The sequence below is a fragment of the Pinus tabuliformis genome, chromosome 1_2 (genome assembly GCF_031772625.1).
Source record: "Pinus tabuliformis cultivar Carrire ecotype Pingquan chromosome 1_2, CPIR1, whole genome shotgun sequence".
NCBI classification, from domain to species: Eukaryota; Viridiplantae; Streptophyta; class Pinopsida; order Pinales; family Pinaceae; genus Pinus; species Pinus tabuliformis.
Window position 1 is genome coordinate 1,169,383,743 of NC_142298.1, and position 22,585 is coordinate 1,169,406,327.

At 40.1% G+C, this 22,585-nt stretch overlaps 1 protein-coding gene across 3 annotated transcripts in view; it reads right to left on the reverse strand.

Moving 5' to 3' along the window:
* The window catches only part of LOC149210382 (uncharacterized), a 318,432-nt gene that overhangs the window by 288,502 nt on the left and 7,345 nt on the right, over window positions 1-22,585 (reverse strand). The window lies entirely within an intron of this gene.

The following is a 22,585-nucleotide window of genomic DNA, read 5'->3' on the forward strand; positions in this document are numbered from 1 at the left end:
TGGTAAAGTCAATTTAATTTAAAAGTGACTTTATAAGTGTTGAAGTTACATTCTAATTTAAAAGTGACTTTATAAGTGGTAAAGTTACATTCTAATTTAAAGGTGACTTTATTAAAACTCAATGGAGAATTAGAAAGTGAAAAAGTGACTATGGAAATAAAAGGCTAAGTGGGTCTTTATTTAAGTGGGTGAGTTAAAAAAATAGAAAGTGAGAATTAAATGCACATTTATTCTCATCCCTAGATCTAAATGAATCTCAGCCATTAGATCTTAGGGTAACCCAAAAAGTGGTTTAGAGAATAAAAGGAGAAGAGAAGAGGAAAAGATCAATTCATTCTTTCATGAGCATTTGAGAAAAAGAGAAGAGAGAGCAAGGAGAAAATTTCTGAGCAGTGAAGAAGTGAAGAATAGCAGCAAGAAGACATTTCAGCAAATCTCAGTAGCAGCATTTATTGGCACGCATCCAAGGAAAACTATACAGCAGGAAAAAGGCACAGAAAATCGAGGAAAAGGGATAGCAAGTTCTGGGCACGTTTTTTGAGGCTGGCCGTACAGCATTTAATGCTATTTTATTGCTATAAAAATTTCTGTTTTGGTTGTTTGTTGATTGGCACGATTTTCGAGGTGGAGTTCAAGCACAGAAATAGAGATAAGTTGTAATTTGTGGTTGTTGGAATATTTACTGTGTAATTCAGTTTCTCTGTAAAAGCATTTTCAGAAATAAAGAAGAGCTCTCAAACTAGTTTTACCCAAGAGTTGTAGGGGGTTTTTTCCAGGGTCACATTGACCAAAAATCGTTGTGTTATTTTCTGTGTGTCGCTGTCATAATTTTACTGTGTTTTATTTCTGCAATTTCAACTGTTGTGAAATCTCTAAATTTGTGTTTTCAAAAAATATTATCATTTCCAGATTTTAGAATTTTTATCATGCTCGAATTTAAACCTAAATGCCCGGATGATAAGGAAAACTAATAACCGGAGTGGGGGTTGAAATTTCTTCAATTTTCACACTTTACTTGTTTCAACTGTCCAAATAAGTAAAGAATACTTTAAAGAACATATCTGAAGGCATATTGTGATCTTGCTTTAATATTCTAATCTAATTGTCATTTGATTGCCATTTCTTGTTTCATTGAGTTATTATCATTGTACAAGCTAATCATTGGTCACAAGTGTATTTAAATCATAAGTAAATTGGTTATTTATCTTATTGAAGCATCTTGGTCAAATTGTATCTCATTGAAGCAATATAATTGAGTCTCGCATTTGCATCATCATTCTAGATTAGTGTGCATTATTTAAATCTACCTCCAAGCATAAGCTTGGTTGTATAGAGAGATAGGACCACCTTCTCCACTATTCACTTTAAGAAGCTTGACTCTTACTCAACGGTTAAAACAGGTGACCTTGCAGTTCTCTTTTGGGCAATCCCTTGTAGGAACGAAGGCACTTGGGTCTCTAGAACTCTAGGGTAGGTATCGTTAATGAAGCCTTAGCCTTCTTCCCCTGGACTTCTTTCTACAACCTTGTGTAACACTTGTTTCAAAATAAGTGAGGAGAAGGATTTCATCTAGATTAGGCACTTAACTAAAAGTAACCAAGATTTTGCATTTCACCTAGATAGGTCTTGCATTCATCTTGCACTTTTTTATTTCACTCATTGGGTTATTTTATCTAGAATTGTGAGTTCGTTCATCTAATTGCAAGTTTTATCTTTCATTCTTGTAGTTGTCCACTTTATGCTTTGAATGTCATATCACCATTAGTAGCCTTTTCTTGAAGGACAAGTCATATTTCCTTGCAAATTTCTTATCAAGTATCATTGCTCATATTCTAGTTGCTTATAACCTTTTGATTTGTTGTACTAACATCTTTCTTGCAACATTGCTTATCTAGTAACTTTAAGTTTTATACATTGTGCAAGTGATTTAATGTTTATTGAGCTTTGTTATTAAGGCATTGGTCTATATTTGTTAATCTTGTTGTTGCCATATTGATCTAATTGAATCCATTTTGTTAACATAAACATTGATCATTGATCCTCACACTTGCTAATTAATCCTAACTCAAGTTGCCTAGGGAAGTACTTGCCCTGCCCTTTGATCCAGATCTCTTCAACTAACGGAATTAACCAAGATATTTTACTTCTGTGATGATAGCAAAATTGCATATGAAAGAGTATGAAAAGCCACATGTGAACACTGTAAAGAAGATGAAACATAATGACAGCGATCAAATCAAGAACACAAAATTGATAACAGAGTTCACCCAGTGTGGGTTATGTCTCCGGGCCCGATGTTAAGAGTGGGGAGGTTGCTTCATTAAATGTTGCAAGATGATGATGAATACATAGTACATTCTTTGTCATTACAAGGATAAATTCCCTCAACCAGAGTAACATGTCTCTCCACAAGACGTTCCCAGGAACTCTCACCCATATGGGCAAATACCCTCAACAAGAGTGGCATGTCTCTCCACGAGACATCCTCCTATAGGAATTCTCACTCAAATGGGCCCTCTTTCAACATGACAAGCTAATAAATTTTCACATGATGTGGCATACAAGTATCCTTCAACATAATGGTAACAAGGAACTCGATAACAAAATCATCATCTAAACAAATTAAAAGAAAGACATGGCATAAATGCATCATATACCTCCACTTTCAGGGATGGCCTGAAAATGTGAAGCTCTACTGACAAAATGGACTGCACCGTTAAATTCGTGGTGCGAAATCGTGTCGAATAACTATAAACTCGACCCTTTTTTGACACCGGCAAATATAGGACCCTCGGGAATCTCGAAGATTCCCCCAAAGATTCCTTCCCGAAGATGGCCGAAAGATCCGTTGCTCAAATGAAAATTCTTAGCACACCACTCCACTCCTTGCTAAATTCTGTGAAAAATGACAATAAAGTCGACATCATTCTGCCTCTGTCAAAAATCAGCGCCCAAGGGAATCTTTTAGATTCCACAAGATTTTGCAAAGGTTCCTTGTTGTTGACTACCTGAATTTTTGTTGCTCAGATGGGGAAACAAACCACACCATCACGTTCCCTGCAAAATTCTGGTTCTTTTGAGTATAGAGTTGACATGAATCTGACACTATGGAAAATCAACCACCAAGGAATCTTTTAGATTCCTCCAAGATGATGCATGGAATATTCCCTTGGAATATACCCACCTCAAAAATTGTGCCCAACTGGGAACAATTCCCTCTACACCAGGTTCCGCTCTCTCGGCCTCCATCCCCCTCCTTGGCGAATGAGGTTTATATACTAATTTTCCGGCGGATATTTCAAAGCGTTGCCCATTGGACAATTGGTTGGCGCACTGAGGTTAGTCTGTTGACCTCAACAGAGGTCACAGGTTCAAAACCCATGGACTGTTTTATTGGCACGTTGTTATAACAGTCTTGGAACTTAATGTTTTTTTGCAGTTGGCGGTTAAGTGGAGGTTACGGTTGGCAGTTTATGATATGGGACCGCCGCGTGGGCGGGCTAGCCACCCAGCCGGCGTGGGTTCAAGCCCTGTTGATCCCACGTTTTACTTGGGTGCCCACATTAATTCGGCCGTTGGGCCTTGTTATATGTGTTGTCATGCGGTTGGTCCGTGGACCATACATATGGTGTTATATGGTTATATAATAACCTCACTTTTAAATAACCATAATAACTTTAATATATTCCTTGGGTTTTAAATATGGTTCCACCGTAATATGATTTTTAAATTGATGGTTTTTGAATTTTTATTTTAATATGTTTGATATTAAAATTTAATATTTGTGTTTTGTCTTATTGTGTAGGGCTAATACTGGAGTGCCACGTGTCATTGGCCCACTGGCCAATCAGTCGCCACATAAACTTAGTGGGTCCCGCATCTCTTATGACTTGAAAACTTTTGACGATAATAGAATGGTCATACGAACTCCGATTGAGGTGTCGTTCACGTCGTTGGGTTCGTAATGAAGAGCTCTATGTTTCAGTCATGGTTTTGACTAAATAGGAAGACCTTGATTTTTAAGCTAATCTGAGCCACTTCTGAACTCTGAGCATTCCTGGAGCCACCTAGATCATTCCTCCCCACTAAGGAGCTTTTGGTCCTCCAAAATCATGAACATAATCTACAACTATTGTATTACATTGTCTGCATGACAAGTGTCCTGACAAGTCACACTTCCTTCTCCTTCACCCTTGTCCTTCAAAGCCATAAGTGATGAACCAACACCTGCATTTTCTGCAAACTACATGCTCAATTACATAATCTATCATGACCCAAGCATCCCCACACTTGCCAAGAGTTTATAACACACTCTTTGGTCAAGTTTACATCATAATAGAAACCAATACCCTAGCCATCAATAAAAGGCCAAAAAATCATCGTTGCTTTAATAAGCAATGGAAAACACATCATCAATTTTACAATTATATCGCAACACATGATTTACAAAATGCGGCCATGACAAGCTACCATATCTAGTAAAACCATCTCTTACTCAACAAAGTGAACCACTAGGAATGTGGCGGATTTGCTTGTTGAACATCTTCACCAGTTGGTTTCTTTAATGGTGCTTGGTCCTTGAGACGTTACTCTGGGTGGAGACTCCAACACATGGCTCTTTGATGTCCACCTCAGTTGCAATGACTGCAAAAAGTCTTCTTCCTCCAGACCTGCTTTACCTTCTTCCTTCCCTGATGTGGAGAAGAAGACCTTTCACGTCTTGTCCTCTTTCTTGATGCCATTCTCCTCCCGCACTCAGCAACCACATGGTTATGCAAACCACAAAACTATATGGTTTTCTACGCCATGATTTATGCACATCATTAACAATATGCTTGTAATCAAAATGAACTTTAGAATACTGAGACTGTTTATACCTCTCTTGGTTGTTTCTGGTGCAACCCTGGCGATGAGAGCTTGCCTTTGCTCTTCCTCTGCAATGTGCACTGACATGGGAGGATTGTAATGTGCTCCAATCATCCTCTCTCTAATGGCTTCGTCAATGCTTTGGAAGCTTCTGATACCTTTGAGCACTCTCATTCAGTGTATTCCAAACCTGCAAATCGAGATCTTTGTACAACCTCCAATGGATGAGTCATTCCTTGGCCATTAACACCAAGTCCTCCTCCTTTATACCCCATCTTGGTAAGGAGTCTCATGCCAGTTCCTGAAATGGGTACCTCCATGTTTCCAACAGAAATAGCATCATGTGAAAATGAAACTAAAGAATGATCAACATTGTTTACCTCAGTTGTCGATTCTGAAACATGTGATGATGGCTTCGCTAAGCCTTCGTTGCGCTTCAATTTTTCCAAGGCCTCTTTCGTGGCTCATAACTGAAGCTACAATCTCTGCTTCTCCTCTTTTTCTTCTCGTAGAAGTCTCCTCAATTCAGCATTCTCTGCTTGAAGGCTCTAATTGATCTCCTCATCTGAATGATGAGAAGACGATGAAGAAGATGAATGGTCACTGGAAGATGGAGATGGAGTATCATCCTCTGCTCTTTCTTTCTCTCGTTCCTCTCTTGCCATCTTCTCCTCATAATCTACATACATTATGTCCACTATGCGTGCCATCCTGAGGAGGTCATCGTAGAGATCTTTGTTGTTCTCCATTTTCCTTCTTGTTTCATGTTCAATCACTCACACTCGCAATTCACATCAGCAAGAAGACCGCTCTAATACCAAACTTGATCTGGATATCTTCAGCTACCGGATTTAGCCATGATCTTTTACTTTTGTGATGTTAGCAAAATTGCATATGAAAAAGTATGAAAAGCCACATGCGCATACTGTAAAGAAGATGAAACATAATGACAACCATCAAATCAAGAACACAAAACACATTGATAATGTAGTTCACCCAATGTGGGTTACGTCTACAGGCCAAATGTCAAGAGTGGGGAGGTCGCTTCATTAAATGTTGCAAGATGATGATGAATACATATTACATTTCTTTTCATCACAAGGATAAATTCCCTCAACCAGAGTGGCATGTCTCTCCACGAGACGTTCTCAGGAACTCTCACTCATATGGGCAAATACCCTCAACAAGAGTGGCATGTCTCTCCACAAGACATCCTCCTATAGGAACTCTCACTCAAATGGGCCCTCCTTCAGCATGACAAGCTAATAAATTCTCACATGACATGGTATACAAGTATACTTTAACATAATGGCAACAAGAATCTCAACAACAAAATCATCATCTTGGCAAATCAAAAGAAAGACATGCACAATTGCATCATATACCTCCACTTTTGGGGATGGCCTGAAAATGCAAAGCTCTGTTGACGAAATGGACTGCACCGTTGAATTTGTGGCGCGGAATCGTGTCGAACGACTATAAACTTGACCCCTTTCTAACACCATCAAATTCTAGACCCTCAGGAATCTCGAAGATTCCCCCAAATATTCCTTCCTGGAGATGGCCGAAAGATATGCTACTCGGATGAAAATTTTTAGGACACCACTATTGATTTTTGGGTAGCATCAGATGTGCTCTAGCTCCGAAATTTTGTGGAGGGGCTAGAACACATGAGATCTCCAAGACCCAGAGATCGTTTGGCGGAATTCCACCCGGATTGTATTTTATTAAAATAATTAATATTTTGAATGGGGTTCCTAAGTCTAAACTTAGGGAAATTATAATATTAATGGGTGTTAATGAAAATATGGGTGAGAAGCTTCTATAAGACTAGGATCAAATCTAATTTAATCTTAGTTGTTGATTATAGATTAGATCACGGTCATTGATTTCTCAAGAGGAAAAGTATAAAAGGAGGCTTGGGGTTAGTTGGAGAACACACACATAGAGAGCAGCACTTGAGCTAATTCGAAATTTTGGGGTGTGGTTTGCTGAGGATTTCAAAGTAATCTTTTAGTGCAGAGAGGGACAGTTTAACAGAGGGACTTCAGTCCAAGGCCAAGAATACATAGTGGAGAGGCAGCACAGCACCAGGGAGAGACAACGCAGCTCCAGAAGGGTGACGCAGAGGCTAGAGGAGCTGACGCAGTCACGTAAGGCAACGCTATGGTTTTTGTGAGGCAGATTGAGCAGCAGTTCAACAAATCGATTTCTGAAACAGGAAATCTCACTGGGGGGGTGACACAGCTCCTAGAGAAGATGACATAGTTCCAGCGCAAAGCTTGGAGCAGCCATTGCTGCACAAAGCTGGGGACAACGCAGTCACCTGTGGGGTTTGTTCATCCAGTTGTTGGATTTGCCAAAATATCTGTCTCTGAATAGAGACACTTCTGCCAGATTTATTCTTTATTGGGTGAGCCGGATTTGGCACCCTAGTTGTATTCAGAAATCTGCTTAATAATAAAACCCTCATATCTGTTGCACCGATTTTCCCGCATTTGGTTTTTTCGGGGACGTTTAGTCCAAAAATAAGTGCGTCCTCTGTGTGATTGGCTCATTTATTCTTCAAAACTTGATTTGTGTATTGGTGTAGGCGGCAGTGTATTTGCATTAATATTTTCTAAATATTTCTGAAAATAACTTGTTAACATGAAGAACACAAGTAGGTAATGCAAATCAGTTTACTGCAGTAGGATTTTTGGTTTGTTAGATTCAGAATATTTCACATGGTATTAGAGTGATTGCAGATCAAGGAGGACTGAATCCATCAGCGAAAGGACAGAGGAAAAATCTGTGTGAAGTTAGTTGTCACGAGAAACAACACAGTTTCTGGCCGAGAGAGCAGAGGAGGGGTGACGTAGTCACCAAGGGAAGCTCACACAGAGCCATCAGCCTGATTGGGTGACATTGTTGCTGCAGAGGGCAGCACAGTGGTTACTGGGCCAGCGCAGAGACTGTTGAGTCTCGTTTTTCCGGTTGCCATGGCTAGAGGTGCAGCGCAGATTTCATCTAGAGTTGCTGGTGGGGTGCTGATTCTATTGGTGCAGAACAGTACCTAGTGGGGCAGAAGCAAAGTAGAGGGAATCAGTTCCTCAGAAGATTTCTTGCCAAGAAATCTAGATCCAGTGCTGAGCAGCAGCAAAGAGAGATCAAAGAGGGGTGGTTCGACAGTGGTTGGCAGAAGGATTTCCGTGAAGGAAATCGAAATTCAGAGGGAGCTTGTTCCTTAGAGGATTTCTAGCGCCAAAGAAATCCAGATCCGAGTTTTGCTGGGGCAGCAGCGAAAGAGGGAGAAGAGAACCAGTTCGACATTCATTTGAGCAGAGATGGTTGTTAATGGACTGAGGGATCAAGACAGGTTGGATGGAGCATCCAACTTCGTCATCTGGAAGGCCAGGATCCTGGCAGTTTTGGATAAAAATCGCATCAAGGATTATGCCTTGAGGACGGTTGTTGTTCCAGTTGATGTTGATCCTCTCAAGAAGTACGAGGAGGCTTAGGCAAAAGCAAAGTGCATGATCTTGGACGGGGTCAAGGATCATGTGATCCCACATATTGCTGAGAAGGACACAACAAGGGAAATGTGGGAGGCCTTGACCACATTGTACGAGGGAACTTCCGTTCAGCGGAAGATGTTGCTTGAGAGTCAGCTAAGACAGTTTCAGATGCAGAAGGGAGAAGAAATCGATCCCTTCCTTCTCAGGTTGCAAAGGATCTGTGACCAGCTAACTTCCGTAGGGGTTACACCAGATCCTGAATTTATGGTCAGGAATGCCCTGAATGCAGTCATTGAAGACTAGGAAACCTTTGTCCAAAGCATCTTGGGCAGGGCTTCTCTTCCCAATTGGGAGGAGATGTGGGCAGCTCTTCGACAAGAAGAGATCAAACGGTTGACCAAGGCGAGAAGCAGCAACAAAGGGATCAAAGTCAAGAAGGAGGAAGAGGAGGATGCAGCTCTCGCATCAGCGGGACAACAAGGGTAGCAAGAACGAAAGAAGGAGCACATATCCAAAGTCAGATGCTTCAGATGTGGAGAAATGGGTCATTTAGCCACACAGTGCCCTCGGAAGAAGGGCAAAGAAGTTTAGTCTGACTGGAAGGCTGAACCAGCACAAGCTAACAATGATGATGATTGCGCCATGAGTGCTCGTGCACCTCTAGAGAAGAGGTGGGGCGATATTGAGCTATAGTCAGGAGGACTACAGTAAGGGCAAGATCCTTGAGGTGCCCAAACTCTTGGATCACATACAGCTACGGGAGCCCTTAATGACAGTAGCAGAATGACGGGAGTCTGTTGGTACGAGGGATGATAGAGCAACAACGATAGAGCTAGAGTGCCAAAGTCTGAAGCAGCGCAGTGGAGTGTTGCAGCAATGCGGGAGGCACAAAGCAGATACAACAGCAGCACAGCATGCCAAAGTCTAAACCAGCGCAGTGGAGTGTTGCAGCAGTGCGGGAGGCACAAAGCAGATACAACAGTAGCACAGTAGCATTAGAGGGTCAGCACAGATTAGCAGCAGAGGTAGCTTCAGCGTCAAGGGGCATCCAGACTGACCAGCATGTCAGCTTTTGGGTGGCTTTTTTCAGTTGCTTACTTCTCAGCAACTGAGTTGCAGTGCAACAGTTAGCAGTGGCAGTGCTATGGGCAGCATGATGCAGCATATTGAGAGGGAGTTGCAGTACAGACACGGCAGTGACAGTGGTAGTGTCATGGACAGCAGTACAGATTGTAGCAACGCAGTGGATGAAGGACAGCAAGCCGAGCATCAGCAGCGCAGAGAACCGATGTCGTGGATCAATGTGATACTTCTACTGGGAAGTATTGCTAGAGCACATTCCTCGCTAAGAGGGAGTGTTGATTTTTGGGTAGAATCGGATGTGCTCTAGCTTCGAAATTTTGTGGAGGAGCTAGAACACATGAGATCTCCAAGACCCAAAAATCATTTGGTGAAATTCCACCCTGGATTGTATTTTATTAAAATAATTAATATTTTTAATGGGGTTCCTAAGTCTAAACTTAGGAAAATTAAAATATTAATGGGTATTAATGAAAATATGGGTGAGAAACTTCTAAGAGACAAGGATCAAGTCTAATTTAACCTTAGTCGTTGATTAGAGATTAGATCAAGGTCGTTGATTTCTCAACACGAAAAGTATAAAAGTAGGCTTGGGGTCAATTGGAGAACACACACACACATAGCAACACTTGAGCTAATTCGAAATTATGAGGCGTGGTTTGCTGAGGATTTCGGAGTAAGCTTCTAGTGCAGAGAGGGGCAGTTTGGCAGAGGGACTTCAGTCCAAGGCCGAGAATACATAGCAGAGAGGCAGAGCAGCACCAGGGAGAGACAACGCAACTCCAAAAGGGGTGACGCAAAGGCTAGAGGAGCTGACGTAGTCACTTAGAGGCAGCGCTGGGGTTTCTGTGAGGCAAATTGAGCAGCAGTTCAGCAAATCAATTTCTGAGCCAGGAAGGCTCACTGGGAGGGTGACATAGCTCCTAGAGAAGGTGACACAGTTCCAGCACAGAACTTGGAGCAGCCATCACTGCACAGCACTGGAGACAGTGCAGTCCCCTGTGGGGTTTGTTCATCCAGTTGCTAGATTCGCCAAAATATCTGTCTCCGGATAGAGGTACTTCTGTCGGGTTTATTCTTTGTTGGATGAGCCGGATTTGGCACCCTAGTTGTATTCGGAAATCTTCTCAATAATAAAACCCTCATATCTGTTGCACCGGTTTTCCCGCATTGGGTTTTTCAGGGGATGTTTAGTCCAAAAATATGAGTGTCCTTTGTGTGATTGTCTCATTTATTCTTCAATACTTGATTTGTATATTGGTGTAGGCTACAGTGTATTTGCATTAATATTTTCTGAATATTTCTGAAAATAACTTGTTAACATGAAGAACACAAGTAGGTAATGCAAATCAGTTTACTGTAGTAGGATTTGTGGTTTGTTAGATTCAGAAATTTTCACAACCACTACACTCCTTACGAAATTCTGTGAAAAATGACAATAAATTCGACATCATTCTGCCTCTGTCAAAAATCAGCGCCCCAAGGGAATCTTTCAGATTCCACAAGATTCTGCAAAGATTCCTTGTTGTTGGCCCGTTGAATTTCTGCTATTCAGATGGGGAAATGGACCACACCATCACATTCCCTACGAAATTTTGGTTTGTTTGAGTATAAGGTTGACATGACTCTGACACTGTGAAAAATAACCCTCCAGGGAATCTTTTAGATTCCTCCAAGATTTTGCATGGAATATTGTGGAATATTCCCCTAGAATATACTCGCCTCCAAATTCGTGCACCGCTAGGCGCGGTTCCTTCGTGTCAAACAGTTGCCCATTGGACAGTTGCTTGGTGCACTGACATTAGTCCGTTGACCTCAGTGGAGATCATGGGTTCAAAACCCGCGCATTGTTTTATTGGCACATTGTTATAACAGTCTTGGCAATTAACGTCTTTTTGGAGTTGGCGGTTAAGTGGAGGTTACGGTTGGCGGCATGTTTATGATACGGGACCACCGCGTCGACGAGCTAGCGCGGGTTCAAGCTCCTCCAGTCCCGCGTTTTTCTTGGGCACCCACATTAATTCGATCATTGGGCCTTGTTATATGTGTTGTCATGTGGTTGGGTCATGGGCCATACATATGGTGTTATATGGTTATATAATAACCTCACTTTTAAATAACCATACTAACTTTAATATATTTGTTGGGTTTACAATATGGTTCCACCATAATATGATTTTTAAATTGATGGTTTTTGAATTTTTTTTATATGGTTTGGTCTTTTTAACTTTTGGTTTATATGGTTAATAATAACCATATTTTAATATGATTTGATATTAAAATTTTAATATTTGTGTTTTGTCTTATTGTGCAGGGCTAATACTGGAGTGTCACGTGTCATTGGCCCACTGGTTAATCAGACGCCACATAAACTTAGTGGGTCTCGCATCTCTTACGACTTGAAAACTTCTGACGATGGTAGAATGGTCATACGAACTCCAATTGAGGTGTCATTTGCACCGTTGGGTTCGTAATGACGAGCTCTACGTTTCGGTCCTAGTTTCGACTAAATACGAAGACTTTGATTTTTGAGCTAATCTAAGCCACTTCTGAATTTTGAGCGTTCCTGGTGTTGAGAATTCACTAGGGTAATATATATGTTAATTCTCTTAACTTGATAATTACTTGTGTTAGCTTTTTACTTATTAGATTTGATCTTTCTTATTTCAATGTGCAATACATCTAACAGCTACCAAAACAGTAAGAACAATGACATAGTATGTAGGCTACAAGCTAGGGCCAAAACCCCTCCTCTTGAGGGGAAATCCGTAAAATCTCTTCTTATCTTTCAAATCTTTCAATTGAGAATACCATGACCTAGACTCAGACAAATACCCTCCAAGATCAGTCTTCCTCGGCCTCTTTTTGCAATATCTTTGAACTCCCCAGTAAATATGAAATTTTGCCCCCAGCAACTGTTGCTACTTCTCTAGGATTGATCTCCCTGTTGTTGTTCATCCCTTCACCTCGCTTGCCTTGATTTGAGTCGTAGGGCTAGTAGGAAACCCTAAGAGACCTTCGCTTGCCTTCTTTCACTTCTTGCTTCAAAATCGAACATTAGAATTGCCCAGTGCAGAAACCCTAACTTCGCAGTCCCAGAAGAAAGTAGAGAGACCCAAAACACTTCAACTTTTCTTGTCCTTTTTCACACAACCTTCTTCTTCCTTTTGTTGCTTCCTTCTTCGTATGAGAGCTGAGTGATTGAATGATCCAAATGGAGGACGAGTTCCTCATATATAGGCTTCCTTCAAGGGTGGACATGTCTCTTCATTTAGGTCGACTTGATCTTGGAGGTATTTTGACATTTTCAAGACAAAATAAATTTTCTTTTAGAATTTACAATGTGCCCATAGGGTCTTCCATATATGACAATGACTCTTATACCTCGGACAAACCCTTGAAGCACTCAATGGATGTTTGACCTATAAAATAAAAGAACTTGAGCATGAAACTCATGCTCTAATAATAATAATAATTTCTTTTTCATTTTATATATACAAGAACACATTTCATACTAATGAGATCGAACCTAGTTACACATTTTTCAACACTTGGAACCACCTGGATCACCCTTAGTCTCCTAGAGCTTGTTGTTTCAACAAGTTCCCCTTTTCTATCCACCCTTAGGGACTACCCCCCTTAGCTTGTCTAGCAAAAAGCTTAAACGGAGTGAGTAGGGATCAGAGTGACGACCCCTACTCTGAGCATTGTGCCTTAGGTGTACACTTTAGGCAACAACAATTGGAAATCTTGTATTTCACACATCTATACAATGAAGTCCTTAGGTTTACAAAATAGTGTATAAAAAAGAGTTTCAAATCATTGTTATTTGACTCAATGTCAAGGTCTTTTGAATCTTCTATTGAAACAATCAAGGAAAACTTCAAAAATGATTTTGATATTGAACCTTGGACATATAATAGTTCCAAATCAATAAGATCATTTGTTTTGCGGTAGTCTACATTAGTCCCCTTACAAAACATTCGATATTAGGTTACATATATACATCACATGTTCCTAGCAATTCAAATGGCATCATTAAGAAATGATACAAGTCATAGATAAGTGAGAATATACAACACACTAAAGCACCCTTGTTGACGATCTTTTACTTCAGAAGCATCTAGGGTTCCTTGACCAATGTGATATCTCACACCAAGTAGATCTTTAACCCTTCCTCCTCTTACTAATACTACAAAATGTTATGGTAAATAATGGTCAATACTAGGTATACAAAAAAACATTTCAAATCCAGAGGTTAATCATACTCTGGCAACTTCTTCTTTTTTTTCAGTGGGGGAGAGAATCCCCGCTGAAGAATCATAATACATCTTATATTGCCGAAGCGAGCAGATTCATCATACAATATCGCCGAAGCGAGCAGAATACGTCATCATCCATCACATAACGTCATCATCAACGAGCAGAATACGTCATCATGAACATCGAAATGCTGCAGCAGCTAACGCGCATCGCGCAGGATTCGAACGTGGTTGGGGGGTGCGAAAGCCAACCGCCCCAACCACCACATCATGCACACCGGGTGCATACTCTGGCAACTTTACATAGGTAGAGTTTCGTTTTATGGGGTTGATAGTGGAAGAGTTTAAAGATAAGTTGTCTTCATTGTCACCTTACAAAACTGTACATGAGATTTGCACCTCATACGGTTTCTCATTCAATTTTTTTCAAAGTAAGATAAATTGGATTATTTTCGTTGTTCGAGAATCTTCATATTCCCTTCCTTTGTGCATTATGTCTCACAGAGTAACTGGAACCGATTCACTCAAACACGTTTTTGTATTCTAACTAAACACTAATGAATCATATTTTTATTTTCGGTCAAAAAAATTGTGCAAAGTCTTCGGGATTTTCTCTTCCTTATCTGTTCCCATCCTATAAGTATAGCGCCTAAAGAAATACTCTTTTGTACAAAACAACATTATTGCATGCTAATTCCTTCTTGATATCTCTATATATCATTCCTCCAAATCACAAATTGGATTCGAATTTGACAGGGTAATGTGAGCTTATCCATGTGGTTGTACATTGTTCCAGTTTGAACAAGAATTACTTCAATGGAAGATCCTGGCTTTCATGCTTTGGTTGGGGTTGTCCAAGATCATTTCAATGACCTATGTTGAGGGGTACATCTATCCATATCTATCCGAAAAAGAAGTTCGTTTTGATCTGATTAGTTGGTGATCTAGCCTGATGAGTCATTTTCTATAATGAATTCATGAGCTCCTGGCATCAATCCTGTATCTTGCTTCTATGGACCCATGGAAAAGTGAGGGCTCAACGAGAAGAGGATTGTACCATGAGAGGGCCAAGGGGTCAACTTGTTCTGAAGAGACAACATGGATTTAAGAAATGTAGTTGTACTCTTACATCAATCCAAATCAAAAATTATTTCCATCCATCGAGGTAAATATTTGCTTACTAGGTGAGAGGATAACAGTGTTAGTTACAAATTTTGCTTCAATAGGATGTCAATGTATTTATACAAAGTAGTTAACATTGCCTAGGGTCTTCTCCTTGGTGCAAGAAGAACAATTTGATTCATATCATCTTTGTATAATATTTACTTGTTCTCCTTTTTCTTCCAAACAATATTGAGTCCTTTCTGCATGCACTAGCGTTAGATCAGATCAAACATGTTGAACAAAATCTTTTTAATGTTCATGTAAAACTTGCTTGATCAAGATAGGTAAATATTGTTGATTTTACAAGACCATACGTTATGGTTCGAATCAGTAAGAAATACTACTTTTGATAGGATTCGCTCAAAATAGTCTCTAATCTTTTCTCTCTCATTCTTTCTTTTCAAAGCAATGTGAAAAGAAGGAAGGTCTGGCTTCAAGTTGTTCGAGAGAAAATAGTGGGATAGTTGTGTTGAGTCCCTCGACCCTTTGGTAAGTTAGTATTCACAAGTCAGTGCTCCTTCCAAATGAGGGTAGGGAAGGGACATAACTTAGCGGTAGAGCGTCACCTTGGCATTGTGGAAGTCATAAGTTCAAACCTGATTATCCCTAAACCTAATGCAAACCCTTCCATCAAACAATTTTTCGTTTTTCATCTTATAGCTCTCATCACTCCAGAGGCTCGTGTCATTTATATGAACTCTTTTTCATGGTATTTCACTAAGGTAAAGAAGAAATGAAATGACCAAAAATGGAGTCGAATCTTCAATTGGAAGATACCCAAATTGGCATAATGAACAAAAAGGGTTTCCACTCATTTCATTAAATAATGATCTTCATATCATATATTAGTAGTGAGTCGAGTGGTTGGCATGAGCTTTCCAATTATATTAAATCAATATTATATGATATAATTTTATTCATTGGGATGAAAAAAAGGGGAGCGGGGGTATGAAAATAAAAGGATCCTAGATAATGAAATTGTATGAGATATAAAGTTAGCAATTTCTATATAATCCATGAACAGAATCCAATTTGATGAGATTGTTATTTCAAACCCTTTCAGGTCAAGAGCACATTATAGAGCTCTTTGACCTTAGAATTCTCAGTATGTTGCTTTTATGAACAACAAGGCTTCGTGCTACAAGTAACTATCTTATATTAATCTTGTTTTAGCCAATTAAAAGTTTTTACAGCTGAAATCAATTTTCGAGTGAACATCCAAGGGCTTTTGACCCCAAGACCTCTAAAATTAAATTTCCAATTTGCTAGAAATTTAATTTTATTACATTCCAAGGCTTAAATCTAAATCAATCATCCTTTAGTCTCTCAACCTCCCCATCCCTAGATACAATATCTAAAAGTGTTTCAGCACTTTTGGGTGGCTTCTCCAGGGGTTTCCTTGCTAATTTCTACACTTTCAACAAAAATCACAGACCTATTAAAACTAGGGCAGCAAGTAATTTTACAAAGGAACCCCCCTACCAAATGTTTAAACATTGAAACACTTTTCATTAAGATATTTTTAGTACACAAAAATTGACTATTTATATGCCATATTTAATGCAATTTTGAGTGTCCTGATCTGTTGTTAGTATTTCACTTGCAGATTTACAGACCTATCAGACAGGATAGCAAGAAAAAGTGTTCAGCAACTCATCTAACAAGATATCAAATCATATAATAGATCAATTCTCTATTTAGTATAATTTTAGTACACTAATTTGGATTGTTTATTTGCTAAATCTTATCAAGTTCTAATGTGTTTATAGGTTGGTTTAGTTAAATTCTTATTGTAGATTTTTTTTATTAATCCAACAGAACAACACATATAAAACTACTCCCTTTAGACATTAGACCCTATATAAGGCACTAGTCTTGTAGTGGTTGTTGAAGCTATTTCAGGGAAGCCTCCCATAGCCTTGTGGTAGGAGTTAGGGCTTAAAGAGTGGGGACTTAGGCTGAGGTGACAATGAGCTCCCGTCCTATGTGTGCCAACCATAGTGGATTGTACGATCTTCAACAATCCCTTAAACGAAGTGGTAACAGATCTCACAGTTCATAGCACACACATGACAAATCATTGAATCAAGGTTGCACGAAACGGGGAAACGGGTACGAGTTTCCGAAACGGGAAGCGATACGAAACGCGACCTCCCCAAATTTTGGAAACGGGGAAACGCGAATATATATATATATATATATGAGGAATTTAAGAAATATGTGCAATCATAAAGCATATATGATACATTCTAATTTATTACATTATGATAAAATTGTCAATTGTCAATGCATAGACTATAAGTATCTAAATTTACATCACATTTACTCATAAATAATCACATAATGAAAATAGAAATATCCAAAATCAGCCACGAGAAATTTCTAATTTTTTGTCTCGTGGTTGATTGGGAGTCTCCTCCTACATAGTCGAATGACCTTAGTGCTCTTGATTAAATACAAGTTTCATACCCTAGTACCCTACATTCTCTTGATTATTGGGAGTCTCCCCTGCATAGAGGGCTTTGTTCTCTCGATTAAATACAAGTTCCATACCCTAGTACATGATAAAATCCAATGGAAACATTGAAATCCCCCCAATCCTGAAAAACAGATAAGTCTACTGGATTTTGAGTAAGATCTAAAATTCTACTTTCTCCATATGAAATCCAATGACGGCGAAACCACTCTTAAACATCCCGAGTCATTTCATGGTAATGTTAAAAATTTAAGTAAAAGGATGAAAATGAAAAATAAAGGAGAATATCACTTTTACTTTAAGAATTTAACATTACCATGAACTGCATATCAACACTAGGGCAAACAAATGTAAGAGATCTACATTAGAAAAAAAAAACAAATGTTTTTTTTGGGGAAACGTGGCCCGTACGGCTTGGAAACGCGTTTCCGGCCGTACGGCCACGTTTCCGTTTCGGGAAACGTGGCCGTATGGCCGGAAACGCGTTTCCAGGCCGTACGGTACGAGGAAACGCGTTTCGTTTCGTTTCCCCTGGCGAAACGCCCCCTAGGGCCACGTTTCCTGCAACTTAGCATTGAATCATAATGCAATTTTGAGTGTCCTGATCTGTTGTTAGTATTTCACTTGCAGATTTACAGACCTATCAGACAGGATAGCAAGAAAAAGTGTTCAGCAACTCATCTAACAAGATATCAAATCATATAATAGATCAATTCTCTATTTAGTATAATTTTAGTACACTAATTTGGATTGTTTATTTGCTAAATCTTATCAAGTTCTAATGTGTTTATAGGTTGGTTTAGTTAAATTCTTATTGTAGATTTTTTTTATTAATCCAACAGAACAACACATATAAAACTACTCCCTTTAGACATTAGACCCTATATAAGGCACTAGTCTTGTAGTGGTTGTTGAAGCTATTTCAGGGAAGCCTCCCATAGCCTTGTGGTAGGAGTTAGGGCTTAAAGAGTGGGGACTTAGGCTGAGGTGACAATGAGCTCCCGTCCTATGTGTGCCAACCATAGTGGATTGTACGATCTTCAACAATCCCTTAAACGAAGTGGTAACAGATCTCACAGTTCATAGCACACACATGACAAATCATTGAATCAAGGTTGCACGAAACGGGGAAACGGGTACGAGTTTCCGAAACGGGAAGCGATACGAAACGCGACCTCCCCAAATTTTGGAAACGGGGAAACGCGAATATATATATATATATATATGAGGAATTTAAGAAATATGTGCAATCATAAAGCATATATGATACATTCTAATTTATTACATTATGATAAAATTGTCAATTGTCAATGCATAGACTATAAGTATCTAAATTTACATCACATTTACTCATAAATAATCACATAATGAAAATAGAAATATCCAAAATCAGCCACGAGAAATTTCTAATTTTTTGTCTCGTGGTTGATTGGGAGTCTCCTCCTACATAGTCGAATGACCTTAGTGCTCTTGATTAAATACAAGTTTCATACCCTAGTACCCTACATTCTCTTGATTATTGGGAGTCTCCCCTGCATAGAGGGCTTTGTTCTCTCGATTAAATACAAGTTCCATACCCTAGTACATGATAAAATCCAATGGAAACATTGAAATCCCCCCAATCCTGAAAAACAGATAAGTCTACTGGATTTTGAGTAAGATCTAAAATTCTACTTTCTCCATATGAAATCCAATGACGGCGAAACCACTCTTAAACATCCCGAGTCATTTCATGGTAATGTTAAAAATTTAAGTAAAAGGATGAAAATGAAAAATAAAGGAGAATATCACTTTTACTTTAAGAATTTAACATTACCATGAACTGCATATCAACACTAGGGCAAACAAATGTAAGAGATCTACATTAGAAAAAAAAAACAAATGTTTTTTTTGGGGAAACGTGGCCCGTACGGCTTGGAAACGCGTTTCCGGCCGTACGGCCACGTTTCCGTTTCGGGAAACGTGGCCGTATGGCCGGAAACGCGTTTCCAGGCCGTACGGTACGAGGAAACGCGTTTCGTTTCGTTTCCCCTGGCGAAACGCCCCCTAGGGCCACGTTTCCTGCAACTTAGCATTGAATCAACCTAGGATTTGGGTCCTGTTACCCACCACTTCGTGGGTGATATCCCTAGGAGAAATTTTTCTCCATGATGAGCCTCAGCCGACAGCCCCTTGATGCATCCTACAAGCTCGTTGTGCCATTCCTCTGCCACCTGAGCCAGCCATGTGGTCCCTCACCCAACTATATTGATTGTATGTTTGAAGGTGGGCCTCCCGAATCTAAAGGTATGTCTTGTCATTTGGTAATTGAGTATTGGGTTTACTTATCATGGATACTTTTGGGTATGGATTGATGGGGGGATTTGGCGGAAAGAGTGGGCTTAGTTTGTGCTCTTGTCCCCTTGATCTCTTTTGGTTGTTATCCATGGATCTTAGTCTCGTGGGATCCCCTTTATTAACCATTTGGTTCTAGGGTGGTACTACTTAGGAAACCTCGACTTTGGGTGCATGGTCCTGCTCCTTTACCCGCACATATTACTCCCTTTCCACTCATTGTACCCCCATTCATTGTTTCTCCCACCTAGATCCACATTTCCATTTTGGCTCCACATAGGGCCGGCCTCCCTATCCCCTTGCCCCCACCTTGGGTCAAGCCTAGAATGATGCCCCGGTGGTTGAAGTAATTAAAAGAAAAAGTGAAAAGCATAATTGGCCACATTTAATAGGAAATTGTACCACAAAATGCAAAAGATGGTTGGGACATAATAATCAGTACGTGGGCAAAAGCCAAATGCATGAGCTCTACCCCAATCCATGGCCATCACCCTGGTTCCATAGGCCCTAGATGAGCCTCCTTTATCATTCAGGAACCCATGATTGTCCCAACCCCTGGAGGGCAATGAACCACCCTACCTAAAAGGGGGTAATCATTGCTATATCTTACACACCATGCTCTTGTCCTTTGGACCCCAAGCAATTGATTAAAGAAAATTCATAAAAGGCAAAAGACATATAAAGAAGGGTGTAAAAATCAAGGTCGGGGCACCTCATGTACTACAATTGCTCCCTCCTATACAGTACATACCCAGGTGTGGCCTTCCCCTTATTTAGCTACCCCTATGCCCCAATATGTGGCCTAGGGTTGCCCCTTTCATTCCCTACTCCATTGCACCTACTTATCACTTGCCACCCCCATTAAAGGGATGTACCTTGGACATACTATCCCCTTTAAGGGTTGAAACCACCTAATAAGGTACTTAGTTAACCCCCTTTGGAGCTTGGAGGCACTAACACATGCCAATGCCCACTACAGAAGGGCATGCTATTATGAAGTGCCCACTTTGTTATCCATGATTTGTAAACTCTTTTACTCGATTATTTTAATGATTGGTTGTATTGGAAGCCTAGGCGACGCATTGGATCTTATGCAGGATTACAGGTGATTTCCATTTGGGTTTGATCTCCCTATACGGGATCCTAACCCCCAGAGGTCTACATTGGCACATATAGGGTGTGCATAGAGAGCCATTGGCCTCCACAGCAGTAGACAGCACTCCACGAATCTTCATGGATGCTTAGAGACTACTAGCGATCCACTTTTGGGATGATGGTGATATGCTTGGTACATTATGCCTAGCAGGCCCCCACAAGAGCCCCACACTCTTGGCAGATGTCCCAGGACTTGTATGATGTCATGACAACATTCATTCCACCACTTGGACCCTTGCAGAGGATCTACAGATATCTTTGATTCATATGGAGACCCATGGGGTCATTTATGTGCCCTCAGACCCACTAGGAGCACCACAGGTCTACTACTTGGAGAACAAGGGGCCACCCCCTTGTCCATCATATTTCGAGGAATTTATTCCTCAATATGGCACTTCAGGATATTATTAGGCCCTTGGAGGGTCCCACGACATATACATATTATTACTTGGCCCCTTGTGAGGCTTATTTTTACACTTGTGAACTAGTTTAGTGGGCTTGTCACCAATAGGGGTTTTATTTGCACATTATTTTATCATTAGGGACTAATATAGGCCCATAGGCTAATTCGAACTCCTTAGAAGGCTATATATTGATGTTAGATACATTCATTTGGATCATCACTTGACTTGGGATCTCTCTAATCATAGAGAACTTCACATTTTTTCCTTGGAGGATTTTTTTGGAGATGGATGAATTTTGACATATGGATTTGGGCTATTTATCTTGTCTTGGAGCCTTGTCTTGTGAACGAAATGCTAGTTGGATATACTCTATAACCGTATAAGTAAATTTTGATGTTATTATTCTTGTTGTCGCATACTACTAAAATTAGGGCTAGTTGTTACATAATCGAAATGTGGAATTGAGCATGTTTTACCTAATTTAATGCATGGGCCAAAGTTATATGAATGAAATGTCTTAGAGATTATTTGTCTCGATAAGCTTGCATCCTTTACTTTAAAGTATAATTGCTTGAACGTCACTTTTCTTTTCTTTCTCTCAACATTGGATGAAGTTGACTTTCTGGGCCTCCTTGATCAAGAAACCAAGTTCTTACTCATCATCATCCTTGACTACATATCCCCAAGTGAATTAGGCACTGATCCCTAAAAAAGAGTGGTCATCCCCTTCACCTTTTTCACCTTTTATCACTTTTTCCCAGGTATAGCCCTCAAAGGTCACCTAGGTCATCAATTTCCCGAGAATTGACCCAAGTAAAAACTTTAATCTCCTACAGGCTACTGCGTTGGCGGGTCCCCTCCCTCTCCAAATTTGAGGCAATTCTAACGGTGGAATCTCCAAGAATCCCAAGTCCTAGCTCTAGGATCGAATTTTGCCTAGGCATCCCCAAGTCTAGACCTCAACATGATCAATTCAACCTTTTGAGGTAAATATTCTTGTTTCGTCCTTTCCCTTCACCTTGTCCAGGATAGGAACATCATTGGTTGTTGCATTCCATCCCCGAACCTAGGCTGGGTCCACTTGGCCCTGTGTGGTCCCACTTCTCAATAAAGATTATTTGTCAAGGACCATTTGGGAATCCAAGTTTCCCAAGGATTATAGGGATTGAGAACCTCGTCTGTAAGTCACCTTCCACCTATTCATTAACATATACTTTACAAGTGATCCCTACACTACCGGGACTCCTCCCATCAGTGAAAGTCCGTAAAGAGTAGGGAGATTTAATTGTGGTGACAGTGGGCCAAGCCTCCACCGTTGCCCTGAACCTAGCAGTTGCCCTCTTAGGA